Raw genomic sequence first — 22,730 nt, 5'->3', positions numbered from 1 at the left:
TCATGCGAAGAGCTGACTCATTGGAAAAGCCTCTGATGCTGGGAGGGATTGGGGGCAGGAGGAGAAGGGGACAACAGAGGATGAGATGGCTGGATGGCATCATGGACTCGATGGACGTGAGTCTGAGTGAACTCCGGGAGATGGTGATGGACAGGGAGGCCTGTCGTGCTGTGATTCATGGGATCGCGAAGAGTCAGACACGACTCAGTGACTGAACTGAACTGATAGGTCCCAGATATTAGGACCTGGTATCTCTGGGGCCAGTATTCATCCCCCATTAGTAAACTCTAGAGTCTTATATTCATTTATCTTTTTTCCCCTTCTTCTCCCCTTTGAATAGAAACTTATGTGTCCACAACTAAATCTCTGAGCAGATTAAGTCCCCAGGTCTTGCTCTTGGGTGTAGTATTGGAAAAGACAAACAGCATCTTATTCTTCTAGTTATTGTGACTAATTCCAAATCATAATAGAAAACACAATTTCCAGCCATGGCTGCAGGACTTCCAGGGAGGGTCTACATGATACCAACATCTGGATGAAAAGTAAAAAAACAAACCAATAACCCCCAGCCAATTAAGCAGATGCTTGTTTTCAAGCATCTAGATGTTTCATTCTCCTATGTGGCAGGGAGGAAACATCGTGGAGGCAGTTCTGAGAGGAGGAGGAGCCTGTTTCCCTTCACCCCGACATGACTGAGGAAGGTCGTAGGTGGTGAGGCCCTCCTGCTAGCAGGGAGGCGGGATGTTCAGGGTCTGGAGTTGAGAGGGAAGGAGGAGAGATTTCTGAATGCAGAGTTGCCAAATTGTGTCCAAGAATGTGGGATGGAGGCAGAATCAGTGGAGGATGAAGACAGAATTAGCTTCAAATGCTGGGATCCTGGCCCTCCAAGCAGCCATATTAGAGATCAAAGGGACGAAGTCTGTGCATTCCAGACAGAATCAGGCGCAGCGCACAGCTATGAAAGCATTCTTGGCTGTCATACCCTCGAGAGCAGCGAGTGGGCTCCGCACGGCGCTCTGGGTTCTGCCGGCAGAGTGGAGAGTGCTCCTTTTAGTCTTCGTAGGGCCTGGGCTGTGACAGTGGATATTTTCAGTGCAGTCAAAGCAAGATGCTTCAGGGCTGTGTTGTTCCCTTCTCCTGGGGATGTTTGGGGACCCTAAGGAACCGGAGGATGAGGGACCCGGTCTCTCTGGTTCTGACTTTTCAGGAGTGATGGAACACATTCACATTGAGGTCAGGGCTTTTGGAGTCATCACCTGGTTGGTAGCTCCTTTTCCTTTTGGGACCTTCCTGAGAGCCCAGAATTCCAGGATCCTGGTCAGAGGAGACTGCCAAGCCTGGTGCCTGACCAGAATGTGCTTGACAAAAGGCTGGCAGGAATGTTGCTTGGGTCTGAGCCCCTGGGTCTGTAGGCTGGGGTGGTGATGGGCTTTACTCTCATTACTTCCCCAGCGCCTGGCCAGGATCTTAGATGGGCTAATGGACGCAGGCCATGTAATTTAGTCAGAGCTCAGCTGAGAACCAGCATCCAGATGGGTCATGTGAATCAGTGTAACTGGGGATGAAGGGCCCGAGCTCTGAACTGGTGACTCTGCCACTTACTAGCTGAGTGACCTTGGACCTCAGCTTCCTCCTCTGTGGAAGTGTAGGATAATACCCACCTTTTAGGCTGTGTGTGAGGATTCCATGAGATAACTTTTGTAAAGCACCAGCTCAGTGACTAGCCTGCAGTGAGTGTTCAATAATCTAGCTATTTTTACTGCTTACAAAAGCACGTCTCAGAGAATGTCCATTCTTCCCTCCTTCTCTTCTCTTTCCATCTCCACTTCCCTTTCCTTCTAGGATTGCACATCTGGGAACCAAAACCTGAGAGAGAAGAGACAGACCATCGATTCTTTCATAAATCCTATTGCCTTGGCTGGGAGCTGATTTGTCTATACAGTAAAACAGTTTGGGGGTCACTTATACTCTGCGACAATGAATCCTTTGTAAAAATATGTAAGTTTCAATTAAGGAAAAAATTATGAGCCACCATTAAGGTTCCCAGATAGAGTTAAATCTAACTAGTCACTTCATGTAGCTGGTGATTCCTGCCTTTCCTAGGAGGAGTCATGGTGAAACGATGTAGTAGACTGTCCTCATTCTCCACTATGTGCTACCCCGGCTCCTTCCTAAGGCCAGGATTTCCAAACTTTCCAATATTTCAAGCTTGTTCTTCATGTGTGGTTCATTGGAAATGCTGATGATAAAATGAAGTAGAATACTTGGCCTCTAGTAGGTGCTCAGTAAAATTAGATTGAGTTTGTTGAGTAGTTTGTATTGCTTTAGAGGCAGCTTATCAGCTTTACTAAAGTGAACTTCTTCTTCGTGTGAGGTGGATGTGCTCAGGATGAATCGCTCAAGTTAGTACGTGATTGCCTAAGTGGCGTGATTCAGAGATGTGAGAGAAGGCCCCTCCCCACACTTAGATCCAGAGCCCATCCCTTCAGCTAGCGTAGAACGAGTCAGAACACCCTGACTTCTAAAACTAGATCTGCTGTGAACTGTGTGGCCTTACTTATCCTCTGAGTACCTTAGTCACCCTATCTATAGAATAAAGATCAAATGATGCTTGTAAAGTTTAAATAAGATAAAGTAATGTATGTGAGTGAATTTAAATGAGTATTTGGCCGAATGATTCCATGGGCGCAGCCTTGTACTTGAGGCCACACCAAAGTTTTCATATTACAGGGAACTCTCTCCATTATTTTGTTTTGAATAATAGGGTAGTGCTTGGTAAAGGCCCAGCCTAAAACAATCTTAATTAATGCTCTTTTGAGATGCTTTTGAGTTCTTTAGATAGAGACTATGGGGTAAAACGGCAGATAAATTTAATATAAATTAAATGAATCTTCCTGAAAATAGGGTTTCCCACTTGCAAGTGATGGATGTAATTGTAAATAAGCCCTTTGAAGACTGTTTTTAGATCATGATAATAACCACCTATAGGAGAATGAAAAACAACATTTCTGCTGCTTTAAATTGCCTTCTTTTCTTTCCTTTCTTTTGTTTTATTCCTTCCTGTGTTCTTTCTTTTCTTCCTTTCTGTGAGTATGGGAAAAAATTCTAAAATATTATGTTCTTTTATATATGATGTGTTTTAAATATTTTTACAATTAAATTTTCTATTGTAAGTGGACATTGAACTATTTCCTCTAACACCTTTCATGTTTATACAATTAAAACTGGGGAAGGTGAATGCGTTTTGGGTGGCACTGGACCCTGGGAACGGGGAGCTGTAAGAGAGCAATGCGTTTTCCTCCACCTCTGCATCTCTGCATCTCAGCCCCACCGTGCCCTCACTGTGGTCCTGCTTTCCAAGTTTTCCTGGTCACATTATGGGAAAAATGTGCCCCATCCAGCACTCTTTACTGTGGCTCAGACAGTAAAGAATGTGCCTGCAATGCAGGAGACCTAGCTTCGACCCCTGGGTTGGGAAGATCCCCTGGAGGAGGGCATGGCAACCCACTCCAGGATTCTTGCCTGGAGAATCTCATGGACAGAGGAGCCTGGTGGGCTACAGTCCGTAGGGTCCTGAAGAGTTGGACACAACTGAGCGACTAACACACTTTCCACCTTTCTTGAGTCTTTACAGCTTATGTAAGCCTTTAGTCTAGACTGAGACTGAACTTTTTGAGCCTCTGTTCAGAGTTTCTCAGGATGAGATTCAGACTGGCCCAAGTTGGGTCAGGGCTCACTGCTGGACACTCAGCTATGACCAGGGCCGCATGGTACAGATATGGCTGCCAGGAAGCTGTCTGCCTCTCACCCTGTATGTGGCTGGCAATGAACTAGACAGTGTTAGGGGGAAGACATTTTTACTGAGTTCAGTGTGAGATGGGAGTTTTTGAGCAATGAGGTACGTCTGAGGAAGACTAATCTGGTAATAATATCAGGCATGATTTTAGTGGCGAAAAGAATGATTACTAGAAATTCTTCTGGCAGGGTGGGGGAGGGGAATTGGAAAGGCTTAGGAGCTTTCAAGATTTTTCTAATAATAAATTACAACAGGCAGGGGTGGGGAGCTGCCTTTTCTGTAATTATCCCCGTAGGAGCTGATGCCGATGCAGGTGGCAGCAGGAGAAACAGATGATGGGGGGGGGGGGGGGTGCTTTTGGAAGAGAGGGGAAGCTCCTGGTGGGGATTGCCGTAAGGGTCAGTGCTCAGCCTTGGGCATAGCGTCTGACCTCACTGGGCACTCACAGGGAGCCTGGAAACACATGGCTCCTGAAGACAGAGAGAGCCTGATGGTAAGCAGATCTCATGGCCCCTGACACACCATGAGGCATGCCGAGCTTCACCTCTCTTGGAAGGCATTTCTCCTGGGAGAGGACGAGTAAGCTGTGAGTCATGTCAGCCCAGCGACATAGCTTAAATGACACGTGAGAGAAATCTTGACTCATCTTAGCTGGTGGTGTCTGCTGAATGTGTGGGCATAGATATGAACACATGGCCATGCACACACCCCCATGCCCCTTCACACATGAGGCAGGCCCACAGGGGGCCAAGTGGTGACTCAGAAGGTAGCAGCACGGATAACCCGCTGACTCATGGTCTTACATTCCTTGGCTCCCTCCTCAGACAGGTCCTGGGTTTGAAGGACAGGTGACTCACAGACTGACCTGCTCTCTGGTCTGGTTTTTGCAAGTGCTATTCTTACTCCTCCAGGTCACCCCCACCTTTGGGACATCCCTTGTCTGGAGACCAACGCAACCATGTTAGATCCTCAGCCCCCTGCTTAGTTTACTCACTGGGATGCCTGTCTCATCAGCCTCTCCATTTCTAATCATTCATCAGTTAACAAATATTTAATCAGTGTCCTCAGTGTGCTGGCTCCGTGCAGGGGTGCTGGGGATCCAGCAGTGGCACATGAAATGATCCCTTCCCCAGGCAGCTGTAGCCGTCTCTTTGGGACTGTCCTTACTGACTTCCTTTGGAAGTTGGTTCAATCAGGAAAGAGGCATCTCTCAAACTCCCTTCTCCATTGCTCTAGGGAGCTTGTGCTTCTGGGTGGTGACTAGAGGGTTCCCAAGTGTGGCTCAAGTGGCTGGTTCCTCTCCCATGTTCCTACTTCACACTTGCTGCCACCTGAAGGGAGTGACTCTTCATTCTCTCCCCAAGCGTGTAGCAGTGTGGGACTATTTTGTAGGCAAAGGGTTTCTTGAGTGTGTACTGAGCTGCCCCAGCCTCGCTCCTCGACTGCTGATCACTGCCCATGGATGTGTCCTGAGAACAGCAACTGCTTATTTATGGAGCCTTAGACTTTTGTGTATAATCTGATAATCACAGTGACTCTCTGAGGTAGGCTTTTTGTCATCAAGTTGTATTATCATTATTTTACATGTCAGGAAACTTAGGTTCAGAGTGGTGATTTCCCTTAGATCACACAGCTTATAAGAGACAGTCCTGATTCACCCAGACCCTGCCACTGTCCATGGCTACAATGATCATTACAGACCTGGGGCGACTTCTCTGCCTTATTTGGGGGCATCTTCATGTTGAGATTGGGAGCTATGCATCTTTTGGCTTCTCCAAGTGTCTGACCACCATTGGCCCAGGAGGCACAGGCAGGCAGCAGAAGAAGGAAGGGACAAATGTGTGTGAAAACTTGTGGGTGCAGAAATAATAAGAGTGGCAATTTCAGTGTCATGTGGGTCTGAGATTAGAGCTTGTGGCCACACTGCAGGATGGTCCTGAGCAAGGCTGTGGTATGGACAGAATTTGTCTTTAGGCTCCATCCCCTTTAGCCTTCTTATGGTCCTGATTTGGTGGTTAGATTAGCAAATAATTATATTTAAATTATATTTATTTAAATAAACATTATATTTAATATTGAATATTTTCCAGTTCACATGAACTTGAATTTAAATAGAGCTTATTAATTTCATATTATCCAAAAACGAAGACATATATTGAGACATAGGTAATTTTAAATAGACAGGCATAGTTTTCTGCTTGAAATTTAAAATATCTTTTTGCCTTTTTTGCCGGGGTGGGGGCTACATTTCTGTGGCCCCATCAAGAATGTGAAGTCATGATCACTTGCTTTTACACTGGAAGGATCTCAGAGGCCACCTGGTCCAATTTCTTCATGTTATGGACAAAGAAAATGTGAGCAGAGGAGCTTCTGTGACTTTCCTAAAAAGGTAGCAGGACCAGGACTTGAACTCAGGTCCCCTTTCTGTCCAGGGCATTTCTCTGACATCACCTTTCAGCACTCCCAACACAATCACAGGCAACTTGAGGGTCTGTACATTTAGCCATGAAATATGATGAAGCTCTCATCAGTCTACAACTATGGGCTCTTCCTTCTGCAGACCTCCCCTCCCCAAGCCACCCGTCTTGTGAGTCGACCCCAGACCCCTTGGGGCCTGTCCTCCCCTGCACTTTATGTATGTTGTCATATTACAAACAATCCTCTGCATAAGAGTTCCTCTTTGACCATGGCATCTGAGAGTGGAAAGTGTCTGGCTGGAAGAGCAAGAATTGTATCGATCTGTAGATTTTCTTTATCTCTCTCTTTGGCACTGATAACTGTCTTTGTATTTTCCTTTTGTCTTTTGCAGAAGAACCTGTGTTGGCAGCATAGATATGTCAACGTCCCTGTAAAGTACACTTTTCTCATTGTGAGAGCTCTTGGATAGTAGGTCCTTAGTTTTCTTTCCTTGGCTACGACAACACATCCCCTCCTGGGAACATCACTGTTCCCTTCTGCTCTGTGGTGATGTGGTGGGTCTTATGGAAAGACTTTGTTCATGAAATCACATAGAATCTGGTTTGAGCCCTGGCTTGAGCATTTTAATAGCAGTGAAACCTTGGAAAGGGTACTCAACATCTCTGAATCTTGACTGATTTCCCACCTATAAAATGGGCATATTGGGGATCACACATGAATAGGTGAGTGAAGGGGTCTCATGTGAGACAATCCTGATGCCTTGTGAAAGATGCGGCTGTATATTTAGTAATTAGAGGAGGGTTAGCTGCCAGTCGTTGCCTGGGAACGTAAAAAGACTAACTTCAGCTAAACTCACAGCAGTGTCTTTTGTACACACACATTTGTGAACTAATCTTTTCCCTGCTGATCTCTGTGTTATTTCCCTTGGTGGTGTCATGGGGAGATGGCTTGCTGATGCTGTGAGCTGTCTATGGGGAGCAGCGGGCTGGAGTGGTGGAAAGTGTGACCTGGAGGGTTCTAGTCCTGTCACCAGCTGCCATTTACCAACAGGCAGGATATTTGACTTCAATTTTCTCATCTGGGCATGTGTGCTAAATCACCTCGGTCATGTCCAACTCTTTGTGACCCCATGGACTGTAGCCTGCCAGGCTCCTCTGTCCATGGGGTTCTCCAGGCAAGAATACTGGAGTGGGTAGCCATGCCCTCTACCAGGGGATTTTCCCAGCCCAGGGGTTGAATTGATGTCCCTTATGTATCCTGCATTGGTAAGTGGGTTCTTTACCACTGGAGCCACCTGGGAAATCCCTTTCTCATCTGTAAAGTAAGAGCAATACTTACATTTTGTTGGGCTGATTAGAGCATTAAACGTGATGGTACTTGTGGAACATTAGCCCAGTGCCTGGCCCATTGTTAGTGTTGCCAGGTAAACTGGCATCATTTCTGGGGATCTTTGTTTTGAGGGTATCTTTTTATTATTCATGGGACAATAACTTCTTATAGGAGCCTTCCTGAAGAGGTGTTCATTTCCCTGGTTCCCCCTGAAGTTTTTCCAGTCAGCTGAGCTATGTTCCTGATTTTGGGAATGTAAGCCCTCCTCATCAGTTGGGTCCTGGTGCTCAAAGACCCTGGCCTATGTAATGGCTGTTATTTATTGTCAGTTCCCTCCACCTTTTCTGGAGCATGGGGCTTCATATCCTTGCTCTTGATGTGAGTCTAGAGAACAGAATTTGGTCCATGGCGTGTTGTTCATCTTGGGCCCCACCTGGGAATGGGGGTAGAGGATGGGGTTAATTTTCAAAGTGCAGCATTTGAAAATGCTTCCTTTTCCTGGAGCAATCTTCTCATTTCTTCTGGTAAATGCCTACTCATTCTTTAAGAGGTGTTTTTTTTTTTTTTGCAAAGCCTTCTCCAGCCATTCTCAGCAAAGTCCAATGCTCCCTGCTCTGTGCACCATAGCCCTCCCACCTGCCTCTGTTAAGCTCCTGTGTGTGCCATACATGGAGGCCTACCTGCTGCCTCGCTTTCTCTCCTCTCTTTCCCCTGCATTTTACGCTCAGCCTGACTGTCCCTCTCCTTGTCACATGTGTGCTGTGCCTCCTCTCATCTGGGCTTTCGCATTAGTCTCACCACAACAGCAATGTGCGTCCCTCCTCTGTGCCCCTTCGTTGGCCCCCAGCCCTGTGTAGTGAACTCCTGCCCGTCCTGGGTCATAATGGAACACCCCCTCCCCTCTGGGAAGATGTTCCTGAGCATACATGTCTAGGTGGCCCTCCCACGGGGCCCCCATGACACCTCCTCATAGTCCCTAGCGCAATGCATTCATGTCTGTCTCCCCTGCTAGACTCTAGCATCTGGACAGTTGGACTGTATGTCTTGTCCCTGATTGTACATCTAGCCCTGTCTGATGGTAGTTGTTCATCCTATTCAACTATCAGTTCTGCTTTCACGTTTGTCTCTGGCTGCTGAAGGCTCACTCCTTGAGGAGGGGGCTTGTCTTCCTTATCTTCACATCTGCGGGTGGTTTGCCCTGTGCCTGCCCCAACAGAATTTCTCAAGGTTGACTTAGAGCATCAGCTCCTAGGCCCTGTCCCAGTGAGCTCCAAAGCCGTTTTCCCCAGCAATCAAATTTCTTTTTAGCCTCAGAAGCCAGGAAACTGGAAGGAGCCCCAGAGGCCCAGCTCATGATGGAAAGCTTTGTCTCCCTCCTGTCTCCATGGCAGGTGGTTCTGTATGCCTTCCCTCCTGCCAGTCTTCACTTCTACTTACCACCGCCCCCACGCCCTAACCAGCTGAGCTGTTACTCAATTAATGTAATGTTTCTGGGCCATTCATTAAGCTGAGACTCTCTGGTTGTACTTAAGAACATGAGTTGGTGTTGTCCAGGCTTGACATGCATGTGTTAGTAAATGCCCCCCACTCCCAAATCCGGTCATTGCAAACCTGTCTCCATCCTCTTTCTTTGATCAATATGTTGAGTACCCAGGTCAATGAGCATCGTCCCATGGGTTCCTGGCCCATTTATTAAAAATGTGGAACAATTTAAGTTCTTGCTGCTTTGACTGGAAGTCGTTGAACACGTGTTTCCAGCAGGCTCTGAGGCTGGGAGGTCAAGTTTCAGATGCAACTAATTCGGTGTAAAGGTGAGCCTTCCATGCCTGGAAGAAAGAACTGACAGCTGATTTATGATGTGGCTTTTAGACAAATCACCCCTAAAATCCAGCTTGTTTCCTTATGGAAGGGGCTCAATTTGTATCAAAGTGTTATCCTTGGACACTGCATGCTGCCCCTGTAGTCAGCAGCTGGTGGAATAAAATGGGATTTCAGTGATTCCAAAAACTGTCTCCATGATGTTTGCCAAAAGAAATGCTGGTGTTTTCGGGTCTCTCTTATGACAACACATACTTTTGGTGCTTGGGGGTGTGCATGACTAACAAAATAGCTCTGTGAGGCTCATCCTTGGGGCTGAGGGTGACCTGGTATGTGGGAACACCCCACACAAACCGCCCTTGGCATCTGTGACCTGATGTGGTTTCTATCCCCAGAAGTGAATGGGATCAGGAGTAGTGACAGGTCCCGAGAGGAAGCTGCTCTGTGCATTTGGGAAGTGATGCCTGTCTGGGAGTGTTTACAGGGATCCTGTCTTTAATTAATGTTTCAGTTTACTGCATTCTGTGCAGGAAGTAGAAAGCCTGCATTAAAGATGAGCAAATAGAGAGTGTGACTAAAGCCTTCTCGTAGGTCTAGGGACAAAGTACAGGGGAGGGTGGGGTAGAGGTGGGTGGAGGCTTCCAGATATTCTAGTATTTCTGCATTTAATGACCAGGGGCTTCTCACTGGGCACAGTGGTAAAGAATCCACCTGCAACGTAGAAGACACAGGAGATAAAGGTTTGATCCCTGGGTTGGAAAGATCCTCTGGAATAGGAAATGGCAACCTACTCCAGTATTCTTGCCTGGAAAGATTCCACGGACAGAGGAGCCTGGCGGGCTACAGTCCATGGGGTCGCAAAGAGCTGGACACGACTGAGCAACTGAGCACACACACACATTTAGTGACAGCACGTCTTGGTTCTCTTTGTCCTTTCTATTCCAAATAAGAAAAGGAACATTTTGCCACCCTCTGGCAACACAGGCTCAGGTGGAGCGCCGAGTGTGGTGATGTAGGGAGTGGCCCTCGCCACGAAGACTCGCACTTTCATAGGTTTTGGCCTTCCTGTCCAACCCCAATAACAATGACTCAGCGACAGAGAAAGTGGAGTCATTTTTGAGTTCCAGACATGCTGCCGCGGGGGCTCCTCGTTAGTGGTCAGTCCAGGCAGGAGCTGGCGGGAGCTGAGAGGGAGCCATCTGTGTGGGTAAGTGGGAGGGCAAAACTCAGAGCCAGGGGCCCTGAAAAGTGATGTTGACAACGTAAGAAAACCTCTCTGTGACGGGTGCAATTGCAGCTAAATAACACCAGGTAATAAGCATGCTCACATCCCAGGTCTACAGGCTGAGCTCTGCTCTCTGTTCAGACTGAGGAAGATCTGTAATAGAAGACTGCTCCTGGAAGAGGCAGTCCTCATTCTGGGTGTTTGCAGACAAATGTCTGCTGGTGTCTGGAGCCATGAGATGCCAACTGCTTCTGTCTGGTTGGGCCAGTGACTTCCTGGACTTGAGAACTGTGATCCATAAAAGGGGAATTTATGAACAAACAAGGACACTAGTCTCTTTTCTGGAACATTAAAAAATACCTTTTCAAGGTGAAGTCCTCATTGCTGCTGTTTTCTGGGAAACCAGTCAAATAAAGTCAATATACTCTAGTCCCACATTTCTATCACTTGCCACCTACGTCCTGAACTCCCCTGGCAAGCTGTTTGTACTTCTCATCTCACGTACATCATGTAGTGCCCAGTGTTTTGGGTATTTATTAATTGATCTACGTTCAGATATGGCTTGATGGAAAGAACTTGAACTTTGGGACCAGAGAGATCCAAATTTAGATCAAAATTCAACTTTTCAGGGGCTGTGTGAGCTTGAAAAATTGACTTAACTTTTCCTAGGTTGTAAGATGGAGACAATTCCTCTTTCACGGTATAGTGAGGATTAAGTGGGGGCAGAGTATTATAATTCCTGTGTGTTAGTACCCATCTCTTCACTCCACCTGTAATTTCCTTAAAGGTAACGTATCACATTTATTTTTTTTCTCTCTCTCAACCGTCCACCTGTTGTCTTGTCTGTAGTTTTGTTGTTTAATTGCTAAGTTGTGTCTGACTCTTTTGTGACCCCATGGACTGTAGCCCACCAGGATCCTCTGTCCTTGGGATTTCCCAGGCAATAATACTGGAGTGGGTTGCTATTTCCTTCTCCAGGGGATCTTCCTGACCCAGGGATCGAACCCGAGTCTCCTGCATTGGCAGGCGGATTCTTTACCACTGAGCTACCCAGGAAGCCCTATCTGTAGTAGGTACTCTAATAAATAGTGAATGATCTTGTTTTACTTTAAAGTTGAAATGGAGTGAGAAATAGACCAAAGAGTTATTGGGTTAGAACCTCCCTACTCAAAGCATCGTTCAAGGACCAGCAACAGCATCACCGAAGAACTAATAAAGAAATGCAGAATCTCAGGCTGCACTGCAGGCCTATTGAACCAGAACCTGTATTTTAACCACATACCGGGGTGATTCATGAGGACATTAGAGTTTGAGAAGCCCTGGTATAGGATATTGTGTCAATAACCTTGTACTAAGTAAATAAACGAAGGAGTAAGATTAGGAATCTAGCAGAAGAATAATGTACTAGGATGCTACTGGTTTTGTTTAAAAGGAAAAACTGATTAAACATGAAACAATACTAAGAATTTGAAGTCCATCAGCAGTTTTACGCCACTTCCAGCAGCCCCTGTCCCTGGCTATTAGTCTGTCACCATGGACACTAAGATGCCCCTGGGTTCCCCTGACTCATGTTTCCTTCCTCCTCTGAGCCCCCGTGAACTTGTATCCTGTGTATCTGCTCTCAGGCAGCTGTGTTGTTCCTTTGGCCATCTCCTGTTCCCAGCTCTGCAAGTCTGGACATGAGGTCTCATCCCAGGACACCCTCAGTATACCCTCAGTCTCCATGTTGCCTGTCTGACTGTGAGCATCAAGGATGGGGATTGTGCTGGGCTCTCCACAGAACATCTGTTGCTCCCGTTCGGGTCACTGCCCTAGATTCAGTTTGGTGTATAGCAGAAAGTAACACGATGTTGTAAACCAACTATACTCCAATTTAAAAAAAAATCAGATTTGTTCAAAAGCATTTGAGAGTATCTGGCTCTCCCATTCACCTTTCAGAGTCGCATGCTCCTAGAGAGCAGCTTAGGGACTGCTGATTCCAAGACAGAGCCTCTCTTTGTGTCCCTCTGTCCTTCCCGCCAGTCAGTACCTGCTATAGACATGCTTGATACTTCTTGCCCTTTTCATTCTTTATCTGATGGAGGTCTAAATCCTGCTGCTTCAACAGTAGTAAGAACAAAGTTATGAGCACCTGTAGATTCTGCCTCTAAAATACATTTCAGATCACACTCCTTCTCCCCATCTCCATGGCTACCACCTGTCAAGCCACCACCCACTCCTGCCTGGATGACAGCACTGCTCCCCCAGTAGGATCCCTGCAAGCTCTTCTCACAGTCAGCCAGAGGTGTTGTCCTAGAATATACTTTGGATAGTGTCTATTCCCTGCTTAGAGTCTAATAATGTCCCTTCCACTGCACAGCACTCCCCTCCTCCTGGTGGCCTCGAGGGTGCTGCCCATCTCCTGCACTCACCTCTGTCACCTCTTCCTCATCCCGTTTTCTCTAATTACACTGGCCTGCCACTTTCTGGCACATACCCAGCTCTTTCAGGACTCAACTGAGGGGATCCCTCCTCAGACCGGCGTTCCTATCACCCTAGCTAAAATAGCCACCCATTCCTTACTCAACAGCTTTTCCCTTCATACAGCTCATCACTTTCCTAATTGTTTTATTCATGTGTTGGTTTTCTTTTCTGTCCATCTTGCATACTAAACTCTGTGTGTGTTAGTCCTTCAACTGTGTCTGACTCTTTAAGAACTCATGGACTAGCCCACCAGGCTCCTGTCAATGGGATTCTCCAGGCAAGAATACTGGAGTGGGTAGCCATTTCCTTCTCCAGGAGATCTTCCCAACCCAGGGATCGAACCTGGGCCTCCTGCATTGCAGGCATTTTCTTTACCATCTGCACTACCAGGGAAGCCCTAACTAGACTCTAGGCTCCACGAAGGCAGGGAGGGTGTCTGTTCACTCACTACTGTGTCTCCTGTGTCTGTAATGGGGCCTGGCATATGCCAGGTACTTAACAAATTTGGATGAATGTGGAATTGGATAAATGAACCCACTGGGTGCTAAGCATTTTCATTCCTAGTTCTCTTTTTTCCCCAGTCTCCATATGGATCTTCTTCATTCCTCTGGCCTTTCTCTGTCAGGTGTGTGGAATCAGTCCTGCTTCCTGACTTCCTATCTCACTGTAGCCTAGAATCATCTTCTGTCTTAGAATCCATGTGGGACCATTCACCAAGAAGTCTCTCACTTCATTGAAATCAATCACCTCCTCCCCAAACACATGATGCACGTGCGCACGCATAAGCACACACACACACACACACACACACACACACACACACACACTCACACACACACACCCCTGTTCTTTTTGTGTTACCAGACACCATCCTTCTTAAAGAGAGATAAGGAATAGTGGTTAAGGGATCAGCAGATTGCCAGGGGTCAAATCTTGCCTCTTTCATTTACTTGTTTAGGCAAGTGGTTTAACCTCTGTGCTTCCATTTTCTCATCTGTAAAGCTGAGACAATAATAGAACCTTCCTTACCTGGTTGTTTTGAGAATTAAATGGATTAAAACATATAAAAATATATAGGATAATACTGGGCATGTAGGGAGTGCTATATATGTGCATGTGTGTGCATGCTAAGTTGCTTCAGTTGTGTCTGACCCTTTATGACCCTGTGGACTGTAGCCCGCTAGTTTCCTCCGTCCACGGGATTTCCCAGGTAAGAATACTGGAGTGTGTTGCCTGCCCTCCTCCAGGGAATCTTCTGGACACTGTGATGGAACCTGCGTCTCACTTCTCCTGCTTTGGCAGGTGGGTTCTTTACTACTAGCACCGCCTGGGAAGCCCCACTATATAGTATTAGGCATTCAGTTCAGTTCAGTTCAGTCACTCAGTCGTGTCCGACTCTTTGCGACCCCGTGAATCATAGCACGCCAGGCCTCCCTGTCCATCACCAACTCCCGGAGTTCACTCAGACTCACATCCATCGAGTCAGTGATGCCATCCAGCCATCTCATCCTCTGTTGTCCCCTTCTCCTCCTGCCCCCAATCCCTCCCAGCATCAGAGGCTTTTCCAATGAGTCAACTCTTCGCATGAGGTGGCCAAAGTACTGGAGTTTCAGCTTTAGCATCATTCCTTCCAAAGAACACCCAGGACCGATCTTCTCTAGAATGGACTGGTTGGATCTCCTTGCAGTCCAAGGGACTCTCAAGAGTCTTCTCCAACACCACAGTTCAAAAGCAATTCTTCGGTGCTCAGCCTTCTTCACAGTCCAACTCTCACATCCATACGTGACCACTGGAAAAACCATAGCCTTTACTAGATGGACCTTTGTTGGCAAAGCAATGTCTCTGCTTTTGAATATACTGTCTAGGTTGGTCATAACTTTCCTTCCAAGGAGTAAGCATCTTTTAATTTCATGGCTGCAATCACCATCTGCAGTGATTTTGGAGCCCCCCAAAATAGTCTGACACTGTTTCCACTCTTTCTCCATCTATTTGCCATGAAGTGATGGGACCAGATGCCATGATGTTCGTTTTCTGAATGTTGAGTTTTAAGCCAACTTTTTCACTCTCCTCTTTCACTTTCATCAAGAAGCTTTTTAGTTCCTCTTCACTTTCTGCCACAAGAGTGATGTCATCTGCATATCTGAGGTTATTGATATTTCTCCCAGCAATCTTGATTCCAGCTTGTGCTTCTTCCAGTCCAGAGTTTCTCATGATGTACTCTGCATAGAAGTTAAATAAGCAGGGTGACAATATACAGCCTTGACGTACTCCTTTTCCTATTTGGAACCAGTCTGTTGTTCCATGTCCAGTTCTGACTGTTGCTTCCTGATCTGCATACAGGTTTCTCAAGAGGAAGGTCAGGTGGTCTGGTAGTCCCATCTCTTGAAGAATTTTCCACAGTTTATTGTGATCCACACAGTCAAAGGCTTTGGCATAGTCAATAAAGCAGAAAGAGATGTTTTTCTGGAACTACTTGCTTTTTCCATGATCCTGCAGATGTTGGCAATTTGATCTCTGGTTCCTCTGCCTTTTCTAAATCCAGCTTGAACATCTGGAAGTTCACGGTTCACGCATTGCTGAAGCCTGGCTTGGAGAATTTTGAGCATTACTTTACTAGCATGAGAGATGAGTGCAATTGTGCAGTAGTTTGAGCATTCTTGGCATTGCCTTTCTTTGGGATTGAAATGAAAACTGACCTTTCCAGTCCTGTGGCCACTGCTGAGTTTTCCAAATTTGCTGGCATATTGAGTGCAGCACTTTCACAGCATCATCTTTCAGAATTTGAAATAGCTCCACTGGAATTCCATCACCTCCACTAGCTTTGTTCGTAGTGATGCTTCCCAAGGCCCACTTGACTTCACATTCCAGGATGTCTGGCTCTAGGTGAGTGATCACATGTTATCATCATTTAAATGAAGAAGAAACCAAGGACCACAGACATGATTTAGCACTCGAGATCCTTGTGAAAATGGAGTTTGAACCCAGATTTCTCCTACACCAAGAACCTTTCCACCTTCACCATGGCTGCTAGAGGCTTCCTTTGGGACAAAATACCCTGAGGTATCCTAGGGCTTGGTTATAAATGCAGCTGGATGAAAAAGAAAAAGGAATTCAAGTAGTGAGCAAAAATGTGTGCCTATTTAGCAACTTAGGTCACTTTGCTGCCCAATGTGACCCTCACCTGAACCCAGGAGGACAGGGATGGGCCGTGTCCCCAGGACAGGCTTGCAGGCAGAAGTGGGCACTTCCCCCACCAGTGATGCTGCTGCAGCTGCCTGCCCGCTGTGTGCATCTCCTCCCACCTCAGGAGTGGGCAGGTGTGAGCCAGGATTCCTCTCTCCCCTGGAGCCTTCCTGCCCATCGCCCTCCCTGCAGCCTGCTGACTCCTTGCAGTCCCTGCCCGTATTCTGGAATTAAGTCATCTTTGGTATCTGTCTAGGGCTTCCCTGGTAGCTCAGAGGTTAAAGCGTCTGCTTGCAATGCGGGAGAACTGGGTTCGAACCCTGGGTTGAGAAGATCCCCTGGAGAAGGAAATAGCAACCCACTCCAGTACTCTTGCCTGGAAAACCCCATGGACAGAGGAGTAGGCTACAGACCATGGGGTCGCAAAGAGTCGGACACAACTGAGCGACTTCACTTTCTTTCTTTCTTTGGTATCTGTCTTAATTTATAAGTGTCAGTTCCCTCAGTCCCTTCTACCACAGCCTCTGCCCTTTCCTTCCCCTCCCACAGCACACAGAAATGCTCTGCAGCTGCCCGGGTCTCAGCCTCTGGCGCGGACTCAGGCTTCCCCCTGCTCCCAGTCTTCCCTACAGTAGGGTTCACCTGGGGCTCAGGTTAAATACTTGGTTTACCAGGCCTCTTCCCAGAAAATCCCAGTTCAGGATTGAAGTTGAGGAACTTGTATGTTTAACCGGAGCTCCCGGTTACTTGTCTTTAGAGAATTTGAGGACTCCATGCCCAGGGCTGGCTCGTGTTCCTTCCTCACAAAATCTCCATGGTCTGTCCCAGACCAGGATGCATTTCATGCCTTGACAATGCTGACAGCTCTTGTTTGGGGGTCTATAGCTTTTCTGCCCAGGCATGATACATTTCTTGGGAGTAAGCATCAAGTTTTTTCTTACAAGGAGTCTCTCAATAAATGCTTGGTTAAATTTTTACTCTTTTCCTCTCATTATATTCATTTTGGATGAACACTGGAATTGTTTTACTTAAGCACCATCAAAAGGGATGAATGGAGAAAGTAGCATCCACATATATACACTGCTGCTGCTGCTGCTAAGTTGCTTCAGTCGTGTCCAACTTTGTGTGACCCCATAGATGGCAGCCCACCAGGCTACCCCGTCCCTGGGATTCTCCAGGCAAGAACACTGGAGTGGGTTGCCATTTCCTTCTCCACTGCAGGAAAGTGAAAAGTGAAAGTGAAGTTGCTCAGTCATGTCTGACTCTTCGTGACCCCATGGACTGTAGCCCACCAGGCTCCTCCATCTATGGGATATCCCAGGCAAGAGTACTGGAGTGGGGTGCCATTGCCTTCTCCACATATATACACTATCATGTGTAAAATATTAATAGATAGCTAGTGAGAAGTTGCTGTGTATAGGGAGCTCAGCCTGGCACTCTGTGATGACCTATTGGGGATGGGATGTGGGGAGGGGAGGGAGGCTTCAGAGGGAGGGGACGTATGTATAATTAAGACTGATTGGAGTTGTTGTATGGCAGAAACCAACACAACATCATTGTAAAGCAATTTTCCTCCAATTAAAAAATAACGTCTATTGAATTTGTTACCAAAAAAAAAAAACCAAAAAGGCAATGATGGGGGCTTCTCTGTGTCTCAGTGGTAAAGAATCTGCCTGCCAATCCAGAAGATGTGAGTTGGATCCCTGGTCCAGGAGATCCCACCTGTTGTGGAGCAACTAAGCTGGTGTACCTCAGCTACTGAGCTTGTGCTCTAGAGCCCATGCTCCACTGTAATGTGAGGGAAGCCACTGTAATGATAAACCCCAACCCTGCAACTAGAGGTAGCCCCTGCTCGCTGCAACTAGAGAAAAGCCGGCATGCAGCAACAAAGACCCAGCACAGCCATAAATAAATAAAACTTTAAAAGTCAATGAGGGAAGAGACTTAGGAATATGCTAGATGAAAGAGCTGTTTGTTTGCAGTTAACCATGTCTTATATACTCGAGGTTTGATTGAGTGAGGCTACACGAAAACATTTCTGCTGTCTGAGATAGTTTGCTGCTGGCAGTTGGACAGAGCAGGACTGGGTTTCTTCTCTGAAGTGTGATTCCAATTCCTGGCTCCACCATGGGTGACCTTAGGTGAGATGTGTCAGCAAACCCAGCCTCAGTTTCCTCATTGTAAAAAGAAGGTTAAATCCCTGACTCATGGAGTGATGGTGAAGTTAAATGAGATGTCACATGTGGAATTATTTTGCCAACTGTAAAGTGCTCTGCTGACACTAACAGTTGCTATGAGTCATCTTTACACTTCGTTTTTCCAGCTCACCTGATTTTTTCTTCATTGCCCCACAGCTTTCCTACCTGAGGCATATAACCGGCATTTAAATGCCACACTAAGGAGTTCAGAAAATCTATTTCCCAGCAAGAACTATAAAGCATCCACTTCTAATTGAGAGAGACAATGGGGAAGGGTGACTCAGAGGCAGCTCTGGGAGTGGCCAGCTCAGACAGGAGGTTTTGAGAGTCTCTTCAGGTCTTAAAAATGTCTTCTTGCATGGGTGTGCCAAGGGAACAGACCCATTGTATGCTTTGTTTGTCCAGGGAGAAATTTGTAACCAGACTATGATTGGATGGATTTAACATCACTGAAAATGGACAAAATTTGAAAATCGTAATACTTAAAAAGTCTGAATAAGAGCAGTAATAATAATAAAAAATGATAAATGTATTATGGCAAAACAGTACTGCTGTCCTGTAAGTGAATTCTTAGAAAATCAGATTTTCTGAATTTGATAAGAATATATGACAGGAGGCAGTTTTCAGGGTTCTGTAAGCTTTGGCAGGGATGGGCTAGTACATGTGGGAAGAAAGCAAGAGATTGAAAAAATCTGTACAGATACCAGTAGAAATCGGCTTGTAACTTGTTGCAACGTACCCACATCGTTAGAGATTTTGCCCTTAACATATCTCTCTTAAATCTGACTCCAGGAAATAGATTTGGAACCTGATCAATCCCATCCTCGACTCTGCCATCCTACTCTGGGAATCATAAACATAAGATTATTACAGCGCATTTCCTGCATGTGCCTTCCAGGTGGCTCCAGTCTCAACCTCACAGATGCAGCAAGTAAACACTCTGCAAGAGTGGTTCTGAGGTGTTGCCCAGATGGTTTGCTGCAGAGCAGGGAGGGGCTGGGGAGGCGGGGCCCAGGCACTGTCTGCCCCGGGGAGGGAACCACCTTCTCCGGATGGCAGAAGCCATCCTTCCTTCACTGCTTTGCGTGTCTGGTTGGCATGGGGGAGCTTGAGAATGTTTTCCTTTCTTTCTTTTTGAAAACAATCCATTTCAATCTATCCCTTTCCTGGAAAAACCACAATCCCCCCAGCAGTCTCCCAGGCCTTCAGTTTTGAAAAACATGAATCTACCCTGCCACCCCTTGCTTCCGTGGATCTGTCTGGAGCAGCAATTAATTTCATGTAAATGAGTTTGAGGCTGAGACATTCATGAATGTGTTGGGACTCCAGACTCCTGTGGTTTGACACCACTTAAATACACAAATTGTTAACTTCAAAAGGTTTCCACAATTTCTCCCCTTCTCCCAAATCTCATATGAAACTCATTTCCCAAGGAACTGACCAAGGAACCCTAACCTCTTGCCTCAGTTGCTTTAAGGCTTTCAGTACTTTTTCCTGGCCTGTTACTCTTGATATCAGAAAGTGAGCTGAACTTCAAAGGGCAGCAAGCCAGATGTCTTCTTTCCCCCATAAGTGGCTGACTTCCTCTCATTCGTTTGCACTTGGTGTGCGTGAACTCAGGTGGGTGTCCATTTCCCCTGGGCCTCCCGCTGTCCCTGGTTCTGCACCTTGATGCCTGGGTGCAGGGCTGTAGCTCATGCTGTTTGCTGGTCCTGACACTGCAGAGATTTGATAAAGTTCCTTGATTATCTGTACTGCCCTGGGGTGAGTGTGTGCCTGTGTATGTGTTCTCCAGCAGACAGTGGGTCAGCGCAGTCCCATTCAGCAGCCGCAGTGCACATGTAACCACCTGATTCATGTTGATTCCTATCAAGCACGTGAAATGTGATTTCTGCATTTAGATATTCTTTAGTAAAATACACACTGATATCAAAGACTTTGAAAAGTAGAATATTAAATATGTCAATACATTTTTACATTGATTCATGTTGAAGTGATAATATTCTGAAGGCATCGGGTTAAATGAAATGTATTACCAATATTAATTTTATCACTTTGTTTTTACTTTTTTAAGAGTGGATACTAGAAAATATAAATGAGGCATGTAATTTAATCTGTGCATCTTCATCATCCCACATTAAGATCTCTCAGGTGGCACCTCTGCCCTGGCCAGGCTGATCTGCTGTGTGTACTGTCCCCATGGACAGATTAGAGTGGTGTGCCCACCAGTGTGGGGCTGCAAGGGGGCTGCTGGTGACTCAGACCCAGTTGATGGCCCACAGTACACTGTAGGTATATTTGTCCAGTCACTTCCCACAAGTCTGGGCTGGATCACTTCTCTTTGACCTTGACATGTTTAGGATATTGCTTAATGAGAAAGGACTTTAAAGATTATATAGTCTAATCTTTTCATTTTATAAACAGGGCATGAAGGCCCAGCTGTACAGTGCTGGAGGGGGTGATTGTGAGCTTAGATTTTGGCAGAGGAGGTTTCGAGTTCAAATTCTAGCTCTGCCATTTCTTAGCTGGGAGAACTGGGTAGGTTCATTGAAAGTTTCTGGGTTCAGTTTAGACTTCTGTCTACTAAATGAGAATCATCATATTTCTTGCACTCTATTATTGTCAGAATGAAATAATATATATGTAAACACTGTGGACTGAATATGTGTGTCCATCCAAAGTCGTATGTTAAATCCTGATCCCAAAGGATATGGGCCCTGGGGAGATGAGTTGGGCTTCTGCTGATAAGTGGGATTAATGCTCTTATAAAAGAGACCCCAGGGGGCTCCATCATCCCTTCTGCCTTGTGAGGGTGCAGTGGAATGACAGCTGTCTATGCACCAGACACCGACTCTGCTGATGCTTTGATCTTGGGCTTCTCAGCCTCCAGAAATGTGAGAAACATTATAAATATCTGTTGTTTATAAACCAGCCAGCCTATGGCGCTCTCTTAAAGCAGCTTGAACAGACCAAGACAATAAATAACTCAGCCTGTGATCTGGCGGAAAGTGAGAACACAGTGATTAATAATTACTGTTACTTAGATAACTCTTGAAAGATCCTACAGCTAATTAGTGGCTGAGCTTGGGTTTAGAGCCCAGATTTGGACTTCCTGCACCAATGTCCTTGTTGGATTGGAGGCCCCAGGACTCAGAGATCAGTTGCCCACAGATCTGCCAAGTTCTCCTGCAGCCACCTGGCCTGCCGCCAGCACAGTCCTCGTGTCCTGCCCTGGCTGTTTGCTTGAGCATGTTGTCCTGGGCGTTCGTGATCATAGGCCTTGCAGTCTTTTGAGAGTGTGCTGAGCACCTATCCTGTATCAGGCCTCTTTCGAGACTCTTGGGGTTCATCGGGGAATACAAACAAAGATCTGGCCTTTAGGGAGCTGATTTTCTAGCTGGGGAGACGGATACTGTGTTGGAAGGTTATACAGGATTCAGTTTAGGCACATCCAGACCCGAACACTGACCTCGCCTGGCTGGAGCAGCCGAGGCAGCAGCTCGCTCTGTGCCTTCAGCTCTGGAGCTGCTGGTGCTCCCTCCACCACAGCCACTCCTCCTGGCGAGGGGCCCACCACGAACGCTGCCCCTTGTGCAGCTCATAGGCGGGCCCCGTGCCTCCTCAGCTGGTGCCTGTGCTGCCTCTCTCGGTTCCCACCTCCCGTCCTGCGGCTTCCCTATTGCCCCTAAGTTAGGGGACCCCCAGTGTTTTCATCAGCTGGAAATATGAGAGAGTGAACATCCGCGTGACAGACTTTTCCCAGTGGGAGACAGATGCTGAAGGACACATTCTTTTCTCCTTCCCTGGGCGTGTTGTTTGGGGTTGCATTAGCTTTGTTCAGCCTCTCTGAAGACGTTCTGTGAACCGAGTCATCGACGCTTGCAGCCCTGTGGTCATTGGGAAACATACTCCCTTAGGTCTTTCCTCCTCAGTTCTCTGCTTCACTCCCCTTTTGCCTCATTTCTGCTTTCCTGGAATTGTGTTCCTTCCAGCTCTGTTCTCTAGGAACTGGGCCAAGGCAGTAGGTGATAAGTGCTGCGGAAAAAGAAAATTTAAGCTAGGGCAGGAAGGGGGATCAGGCACGCTGTTGGGGGGTTGCAATTTTCAACAGAGGTGTCGGTTTAAGCCTTGCTGAAAAGGAGATATTTGAGCAAAGACTTGCGGAGGATGAGGACGTTAGCCAGTGTGGGGAAAGGGCGTTCTGGGTAGAGAGGAGGGAACAGCTGGTGCGAGGGCCCTCAGGCAGAGGTGGCAGTATGCTCACGAGAGCAGTGAGGCCCCGCTGGCTTTGGAATGGCAG

This window comes from Budorcas taxicolor, chromosome 3 (assembly GCF_023091745.1).
Source record: "Budorcas taxicolor isolate Tak-1 chromosome 3, Takin1.1, whole genome shotgun sequence".
Taxonomy (NCBI): Eukaryota; Metazoa; Chordata; class Mammalia; order Artiodactyla; family Bovidae; genus Budorcas; species Budorcas taxicolor.
The sequence above is the reverse complement of the archived record's forward strand: the minus strand, read 5'-3'. Positions refer to the sequence as shown.